The sequence below is a fragment of the Oryctolagus cuniculus genome, chromosome 4, assembly GCF_051225735.1.
Source record: "Oryctolagus cuniculus isolate XC-2025 breed Fujian yellow rabbit chromosome 4, ASM5122573v1, whole genome shotgun sequence".
Lineage (NCBI taxonomy): Eukaryota > Metazoa > Chordata > Mammalia > Lagomorpha > Leporidae > Oryctolagus > Oryctolagus cuniculus.
This window is the reverse complement of record NC_142870.1, coordinates 147,380,095-147,389,325: the sequence shown is the minus strand read 5'-3', so window position 1 is coordinate 147,389,325 and position 9,231 is coordinate 147,380,095. Positions and strand designations below refer to the sequence as shown.

General features: G+C 55.9%; 1 long non-coding RNA gene across 1 annotated transcript; it reads right to left on the bottom strand.

Annotated features, from left to right (window-relative positions):
* Positions 1-2,264: 2,264 nt before the first annotated feature.
* On the bottom strand, positions 2,265-5,658 carry LOC149127164 (uncharacterized). The gene is made up of 3 exons (XR_016232138.1): positions 5,526-5,658; positions 2,804-2,906; positions 2,265-2,346 (listed from the first exon to the last, which is right to left on the bottom strand). It is a non-coding gene; the product is annotated as an uncharacterized LOC149127164 (long non-coding RNA).
* Positions 5,659-9,231: the final 3,573 nt, after the last annotated feature.

The window sequence follows — 9,231 nt, the reverse complement described above, 5'->3', positions numbered from 1 at the left end:
GCGCACACCGCCTGCCCTCTCCGAGCCTCCAGGGCTCCCGTTAGGAGGGGGTGAGAGGTCCTGAGGCAGTGAAGTCAGTGGCCTTGTTGCGGCAATGGGGGGACGCAGTGGTCAGCCCCCAGCACAGCCTGAATGCGCAGCCATGTCCCAGAGTCTGAAACCAGCACCCCAGCTGCGGCCCGAGGTGCGCAGTGAGCGCGGCGCTCCTGGCACGCAGATCTGGGCTGGCCTTGGGGCTGGGCTTGCTGTCCTTGGCTGGTCTCTCGCAGCCTTCCACGGGACCAGCAGGCACACACGTGCGCATTCTAGGGGGTCAGATACGGTCTGTGTGGGGGTGCAGCAAGACCCTGGCTTCTGAACTCCTGGAGGTGTGGGGGAGGGAAGGCGAGAGTTAGCATCAGGCTGGGGGTTTAGATCGGCGCCAGGAAGCCCCTCCCAGGCAGTTCCTGCCACCCTCCACCCTCTGCTTTGGGTCTGCTTCTGGCGCCTTCCCTGGGCTCAGTGGCTTCTCAAGGGCGTGGACCACACTTTGGTTTACTCTGAACCTGCAGCCCAGGCCCTGCGGTGGGGCCTCTGTAAGTCTACAGGGGAAACGCGCAGCTCAAGTCTCCTCCTCCACGTTCATCTCGACCTCCAGCTCTTGCCTGGTGCACAGCAGGCTGACTGCCCCACAAGCCAACCCTGCCTCACAGCCCAGAGGGGCTGCCGGCCGTTTCCAGGAATTGCCTCTTATCTTCCAGCTTCCCAGCCCTCCTTCCTTTGGCTCGGGGCAGCGGCCCGAGCCCTCTCTTCCTCAGTGACGTTCTGGGTGTTCCCCGCAGCTTCCTCTTGGGGGATGACATCCCCGAGCAAGCTGACCCCATCAACACCCTCCCCAAGGACTCGGCCCAGTCTCACCCCAGTCTCGCCCAAGACCACCTGAACTCAATACGAACGCACCCGAACCTCAGCCCTTCCCCAGGGCCCACCCCGCCCCCGATTCCTGCACCTGTCATAGCACATGGACACATGTGTGTGTGCTGGCCAACCTGGGGCCTGCACAGGGGCACACTGGGGCACACGTAGTCGTGAGTGCACACCCGCTCACGCTCACTGCTTGGCAGACTCCAGCTTGTCTGCCAAGATTGAGAGGCTCTGTAGGAGTTCCCTGCCCCCATCAGACAGCAGGTGGCAGGTCCAGAGCAGCTCGGGGGTGTGGCCAGGGGTCTGGGCAGGTGACCACAGAAAGGCCGCCTTGTTGAGCCTTAGTTTCCCCATCTGTAAAAGGGACTTATTTTTTTAACTTTTATTTAATGAATATAAATTTCCAAAGTACAGCTTATGGATTACAATGGCTTCCCCTCCATAACGTCCCTCCCACCCGCAACCCTCCCCTTTCCTACTCCCTCTCCCCTTCCATTCACATCATGATTCATTAAAAGGGACTTATTATTAAGACTTATTTATTTATTTATTTGAAAGTCAGAGTTGCACAGAGAGAGAAGAAGAGGCAGAGAGAGGTCTTCCATCGCTGGAGGATGGCCACAACGGCCAGAGCTGCGCTGATCTGAAGCCAGGAGCTTCTTCTGGGTCTCCCACATGGGTGCAGGGGCCCAAGGACTTGGGCCATCTTCTACTGCTTTCCCAGGCCACAGCAGAGAGCTGGATGGGAAGTGGAGCAGCCAGGACTCCAACCAGTGTCCATATGGGATGCCGGCACTGCAGGCGGCCCCTTTACCTGCTATGCCACAGCGCCAGCCCCTGAGATCTCTCTTGACACCCAACCTGACCCGTGGAAACTTGTCACTTGGGGTGTAAGACTGGGCTTCCCTGGAGTGACTGTGGGGAAGGGGAAGCACAGAAGGGGGCTCTGTCCCCTCGACAGCAGCACAGCAGGCTCTGTCCTGGGGTCCCTGGCCCAGCTGAGAACCACCCCAGAGGCAGAGGAGCCGAGTATGAATAACTGTTGGGGCCCCTCGACAGGCCCTTGTCGCCTACTAGAAGTCCCCCCGGAGCGGGGTGGGCAGTGCGTAGGTGGCCTGCGGTCGGCTGTCCCACGCAGTTCAGGCACATGTCCCAAGGAATGGGCGCTGAAGTCCATCCCCTCTTCAGAGCAGGAGGAACGAATGGATTCCAGTAGAAAGAAGACTCTTCCAAGAACATTAAATCCAGCTGCTGAGCTGCAGCCTGCTACCCCCTCCCCTACCCCAGCCACAGGTCCCCCAGGGGGCTTGCTGAGAAAGAGGCTGTCCCCTGACCGCCCCACCACCACCCCAGCCCCCCACCATCCTCTCATTTCCAACCAGCAGCACTTCCGGCTGGGATTCTCCACCTTGGACGTGCTCCCGGGAATTTCTGGAAGCATCCCTGGTGCAAACAGATTGTTTTCATTATGATTATTCTGGGGTTAACCTCCTGGCCCTGCGTCACCAAGATTATGGGCTCTTTCTCTTCGTGCCGCTGGGGCCGGGGCCTCTCTTTCTGCAGGCCCCTGGGTCAGTCTTATTTTTCCTTTCTGCAATTCCAGACCCTCTCTCGTGGGGGCTCCCAGGCCTCCGCCTGCCCTCCCTGCCTCCCGTAGACTGTGCTTGGTGGAAACCTGGAGCTTCACACGCAGCAGACAAGCCCTGACCAGGGCGCCCGGCCCTGACCTGTGACCATGACCCAGTCCTCCCTCTCTCTGTGAAACCTGAAAGCTGCTGCAAACTGCCCCCAAAGGGCTCCAGCGGAGCCAACATTTGGTTGGAATGTTTTTAATGTGATGATTTTCTTCTTCTCCAGAATTATAACAACAACAACACACCCACACAAATGTGCTACATACAAATTTCAGCGTGAAGACTCCCAGCTCACTGACGTGGGTTGCCACAGTCACTTCTGTTCTGCGCAGACCTTAGAATAGAACTTCCGAAGAACTGAAGGTGGTCCTGGGAGGGTCAGGAGAGCTTATTTTAAAAAAGAAAAAACGCTTTTTGCTATTGCGAGTACTTTGCCCTGTGAAACCATTTTGTTTTAGTTTATATAGGAAAATATGGAATTAAAACAGAAGTTTAGGGGTTGGCCTTGTGGCATAGTGCATTAAGCCACCACCATGGGTGCTGGTTCCAGTCCTGGCTGCTCCACTTCCAATGCAACTCCCTGCTAATGCACCTGGGAAAGCAGCAGAAGATGGCCCAAGTGCTTGGGCCCTTGCACCCATGTGGGAGAAGCAGATGGGGTTCCAGGCTCCTGGCTTGGACTTGGCCCAGCCCCATTGTGGTCATTTGGGGACTGAACCAGCAGATGGAAGCTTTCTCTTGCTGCATCCTCTCTCTCTCTCTCTCTCTCTCTCTCTCTCTCCCAATTGCTCGAGCTGTCTCCAGTTCCTGATGAACCACTGCAGGGAAGAGCTTTTCTGAGGTCTAACCCCCGAAAGCAAGTATCTAAGCTCAGTCACGCTAACTCTCAATAGAACTTGCTTCTCTACTCTTGTTCTTGCAAGGACCATTACTGAGCAATACGGTATGGTGGCACTGGGCAGGGCAGTGGGCTTAGCACTTGGTCTTGGCTTTGCCAAGAGCATCCTGAAGGCAGGGACTCTGGCCCATTCATTGCTGAACTTGCAGAGTGGGCTTGGGAGCAAGTGCAGAAGGAGCCAGGGTGGCTGATGCTCTACCACGTGCTGGCGTCCCCTCGGCCTGGCTAGCTCAGCAGAACCCACGTAGGCACTTGTGTTGGGCCACAAAGTGTCACCCTGTGTGACCTTGGACCCTTGGCCAGCCTTTCCAAACCTAGACTTCTAGGATCAGATGGGACCATCCGTACCAAGGGCCTAGAAGGCCAGGCAGAGTCAGCCCTCCACAAGTGCTGGACTCCAGACACAGATCAGAACGAGCCCAAGGAGGACACCGACTTGCCCCCTGAGGAGTGCATCCTTGTCCCCTGCATAGCCCAGAGCCCAGACACTGGGTCTTTTACATATTTTATTTTATTTATCTGAATGGCATAGTGACAGAGAAAAAGGGAGAGGCTGAGAGAGAGAGAGAGAGAGAGATCTTCCATCTGCTGGTTCACCCCCCCCTCCCCCCGCCATATGGCCACAATGGCCAGGGCTGGATTGATCCAAGCGGAAGCCGGGAGCCTGGAATTCCCACAAGGGTGTAGGGGCCATCATCCTGCTGCCTTCCAGGCACATTAGCTGTGAACTGGATCAGAAACAGAGCAGTGGGCAATAGGTTGGAATAGTATGCCTTGTTTTGACAGGGACTCGAACTGGCACTCTGATGAGGCATGCAGGGGGGTGCAGGCTGCAGCTTATTACCCAGCTGTGCCACCACACCAGCCTCTAACAGAGGTTCTCAAAGGCAGAGTGTGGCAGCAGCGCCACGGCGCGATGGACAGCTGCAGGGGCTAAGCAGCCAGTGTCCAAGGACTCAGAAACCTGGGGACCTGCCCTTCCCCAAACCTCGAGAGGTCCCCACTTGGGAGAGGGCCAGGCCTGAGAGAGTGCACAGCTCCCGGTCTCCGCCGCCGGGACAGGAGCCGCCCTGCAGCTGTCTGCGCCGCTGTTGTTTGCAGAGGCTTGGCAGACAGGGGAGTGGGGCTGGCCCAGGAAGGATGTCCCCGAGGACAGGGTGCCGTACTCGTTCCAGCGGGCCGCGTTTCAGAGGACACGGCGCCCTCCCACCGTGGAAACGTGGACTCTCACTCCACCAGCGGCAGGCCTGGGGCCAGACCCCTGACGTCCTGTAACGGAGGCTGGACTGTTTGTTTCTTAGGAAATGTGCTCACGTACAAATCAGCCCCTGGCAGAATCTTAAAGCTCTCTCGCCGCGTCAGACTTGAGAATTCAGGTCCAAAGATGACAATAGGGCTCTTGCAGACCTCCGAGGGGTCACCCGGTCACTGGGGCAGTCCGGAGGCCCTCCCTGGAGATCCTGCACAGCAGCGGGGCAGCCTGGGCCCTAGAAGGGGTCCAGGCCTTCTCCTCACGGCTGTGTCTTTCACCGTGGCCAGGTTCTATGTATGCAGATGGTGGCGCCCGTGTTGGAGAAGGCTGGCTTTGCTGCAATCAGGCAGCAAGGTTAGAAGCTGTCCTGGGGTCTGTCCCTGATTTATTTATTTATTTAAATGTCAGAGTTACACAGAGAGAGAAGGAGAGACAGAGAGGGAGAGGTCTTCCATCCGCTGGCTCATCCCCAGTTGGCTGCAATGGCCGGGGCTGTGCTGATTTGAAGCCAGGAGCCAGGTGCTTCTTCCGGGTCTCCCACATGGGTGCAGGGGCCCAAGGGCTTAGGCCATCTTCTACTGCTTTCCCAGGCTATAACAGAGAGCCGGATTGGAAGTGGAGCAGTTGGGACTAGAACCGGCGCCCATATGGAATGCCAGCACTGCAGGCGGTGGCTTTATCTGCTACACCAGAGCGCCGGCCCCCTGTCCCTGACTTCTTTGCTCCAAACCTGTTGGTGCTGGTACCTGTGACAGTAAAGCTCCCCTTGCTCCCATCCCCAAACCGGGCCTCCCTTCCCCACCTCCAGAGCCCCCATAGCGCTGTGCCACCCTCCTACCTGGATTGCTGTCACGGCTTCCTCCCTGGCCTCTTGCATCTGTGGGACGATGGCTTTCACAGGTGAGTCTGCTGTGGCCACTGTCCTAGAAAGCTCGGAACTCTGCAGGCCCATCCTGTCTCACTCGGAGTCCAGAGTCCTTTCGCTGACCGCACAATTGCACCCTCCACCCTCTTGGCTACCTGACCTTGGACCTCAGCTCATGCTTCTGGCCCCTTGCTCATCCATCACCAAGCACACGGGGCTGCTGGCTCCCTCCTAATCTCCCAAGCACACCCAGGCACCGGTCAGCCCCCCGCCCCCCAAGACGGTCCCCATGCCCTTCCTCACTTCCTTCCCTGAAACCACAGGGCCACCCCACCACACACTCTAGTCTCCGTGACGTCACTGACACATTCACTGTTGATGCTAAAAGTCGCCCTGACAATGCAGATGTCTGAGCTTCAGAAGGAATCGAAGACACATGGGATGGGAAGCAGGAGTGGGACGGAGACGGGAAGTTACTGTGTTGTATGACTTGCATTTTGGATTTCGCATCAGGTTTATGCATTCTTAATCAAAATAAGTAAGTAATTAATTAGTAAAGTTTCTTTTTTTTTAATTTCCCAGGCTCTGAGGGGCCAGACTGTTTCACAAGAAGTCCCCAAGTGTGGGATCTCTCAGGCCTTGCTCACCACAGGGTGCCCGCCACGTGCTGTAGCCACACGCCGTGGACTGGCTGTGCACAAAGCACCCGGGCCGACAGCACGTGGCGGCCTGCAGCCTGGAAAGCCGGGTCACATCAGAGCTATGGCCATGTGGGCCGAATTCCAGACCCTGGCTCAGGCCTCCTGTGCCTCTCTTGGTGAGTCAAGTCCCAGGGGAGGAAGTGCCACTGAGAGTGAAGCTTGGCCTGGCGCCCGATGTAGCACTGACAAAAGGAAGGGCCTGGCCCAGGAGCGGGAATCCTGCCTCCCTGGGGCCACCCCACCAGGGCCGTCCCCTGGAGAGGCTTCGTTCTCAGGAGGAAATTGCGTGCTTCTGTGCCAGGAGGGGTTCCAAAGTGGTTGAACATCCTCCCCAGGGACAAGCGGACACAATGCACTTGACACTGGTGGACAGGCGGATGAGAGGGAGCCCGTTGCGCCACCCAGGAACAGAGCGCCCTGTGAGGGAAGGGATCCCCCAGCTGTGAAGGGTTGTTAAGCTATTTTTGAACATGAAGTTATAATTTTCAGAGCAATTAACGGATTTGGGATGGATGACTCAGGTTATAAATCCATCGGGGCTAAAACCTCGAGGGCCTGGGGAGCCACGCCTGATGCTGCTGCCGAGCTTCTTGGGGGAGGCAAGAGAGGGCCCACGGCAGAGGCTGCTGGCGGCGCTGGGAGCCCGTGAGCATCAGAGGTGGGCGGGGGAGCTGAGCGGGCTCCCTCTTAGCCGTCATGGGTGTCCCATCGTGTGTGGAAAGACGTTTGTCTTTCATGAAAATGCTGGAACGATCGCCCCTGAGAGGCACCGTGAGTGACAAATCTGGCCGAGACTCCAGCTGTGAGTCCTGAAGATGCCAAATACCAGTGTCCTCACTGGCCTGGTCCCAGTGAGACAGCGACTAACCCCGGGGAGGGTGGGTGCTAAAGAGGGGCTGGCGCTGTGGCATAGCAGGCTAAGCCTCCACCTGTGGTGCCACCATCTTATAAGGTGGCCTGTTCAAGTCCCAGCTGCTCCACTTTTTTTTTTTTTTTTTTTTGACAGAGTGGACAGAGAGAAAGGTCTTCCTTTGCCGTTGGTTCACCCTCCAATGGCTGCCATGGCTGGTGCACTGCAGCTGGCGCACCGCACTGATCCGAAGCCAGGAGCCAGGTGCTTCTCCTGGTCTCCCGTGGGGTGCAGGGCCCAAGCACTTGGGCCATCCTCCACTGCACTCCTGGGCCATAGCAGAGAGCTGGCCTGGAAGAGGGGCAACCGGGACAGAATCCATCGCCCCGACAGGGACTAGAACCTGGTGTGCCAGCGCCGCAAGGCGGAGGATTCAGCTGCTCCACTTCTAATCCAGCTTTCTGCTGTGGCCTGGGAAAGCAGCGGGAGATGCGCCAAGTGCTTGGGCCCCTGCACCCACGTGGGAGACCCAGAAGAAGCTCCTGGCTCCTGGCTTCAGATCGGCCCAGCTCTAGCCCTTGTGGTCATTTGGGGAGTGAATCAGCAGATGGAAGATCTCTCTCTCTCTGTATCTCTACGTTTCAATAAAGTTTGCAGGTGGAAGATCTCTCTCTCTCTGTGTCTGTCTAGCCCTCTCTATAACTCTACCTTTCAGATAAATAAATAAATCTTTAAAAAATTAAAAATAGAAACCTTGTTTCCCAACATAAGCATCATCAAATTCAAGATACATTTGTAAGCAATGGTATCAGCCAATTAGTGTGTTCTGGGCATTTCACGGGTCAATGTGGTTTTTATTACATTATTATTATTATTTACCTTATTGCAAAAAAAAATGTTATCCAGGCATAGTTTTGTAGAATATTCATTTCCATGAGTGCTATGATGTTAGACCCTCAGAGTGAGGATGCTAACACGTCGAGAGGCACACCCCAAAGACTCAGAGTCCAGACCAGCTGATGCAAAAGCAAGAGGATTTATTCGGCGTCTGCGCAGACGGGGCTCCTGAACTTGGGAGTCCAGAGAGCGCCCCCAGCACAAAGCCACATGGTTTATATACCCGCAGCGACCAATCAAAAGCACTATAGAGTCCATGCACACAGCAGTCCAATCCGTGAGCTGATCATGTGAAAGGCATGCGTCTTCTATCCAATCAGCTACGGGATCACATGGGAGGCATGCACCTCGTCGCCATTTTGTTGTTTACTTCTTTGGCATTTCCTTTCCCTGCCAGCGCCATCTTGTTCACCCTGAGGGGCACAATGTCTCGCTCCCTTCATTCCCCTGGTGGGAGAGCAGCGTTCTGCTTCCCACACCGTTATTTGAGTATTAGGAGGCATACAAACTGGGTTAGGTCTTGGCACAGCCAGGCACAAGTGTCGCAGCTAGCTAAGCATAGGGTCCCTTATTTTTATAGCTGCACCTAATTTTAGCTTTGGGGAAAAAGTTTAGGGCTATAATTTTTAAACTTTAATTTTATTTGGGGCAAAGGTAACTTCTTGTTTTTAATGGTATTGGCTTAGGTCACTCCATCTTGGTTTGATTTTTAAGGTTCTTAAATGTTATGCTAGCTCTTAGATTGTAATTATTGGCCAGCGCCGCGGCTCACTAGGCTAATCCTCCGTCTTGCGGTGCCGGCACACCGGGTTCTAGTCCTGGTCAGGGCGCCGGGTTCTAATCCCGGTTGCCCCTCTTCCAGGCCAGCTCTCTGCTGTGGCCCAGGAGGGCAGTGGGGATGGCCCAAGTGCTTGGGCCCTGCACCCCATGGGACACCAGGAGAAGCACCTGGCTCCTGGCTTCGGATCAGCGCAGTGCGCTGGCCGCAGCACACCAGCCGTGGCGGCCATTGGAGGGTGAACCAACGGCAAAAGGAAGACCTTTCTCTCTGTCTCTCTCTCACTGTCCACTCTGCCTGTCAAGCAAAAATTGTAATTACTAAATAAAACTATCACATCGCTCTTGGAATTATGTCCCGTGATGGAAATGAACCTGGTGTGAGCCCCCAGGAGGAGAATTGGCCATAGTTCATAAAATCAGGTCAGCATTTACCCTTTACCCAGCAGCTCCC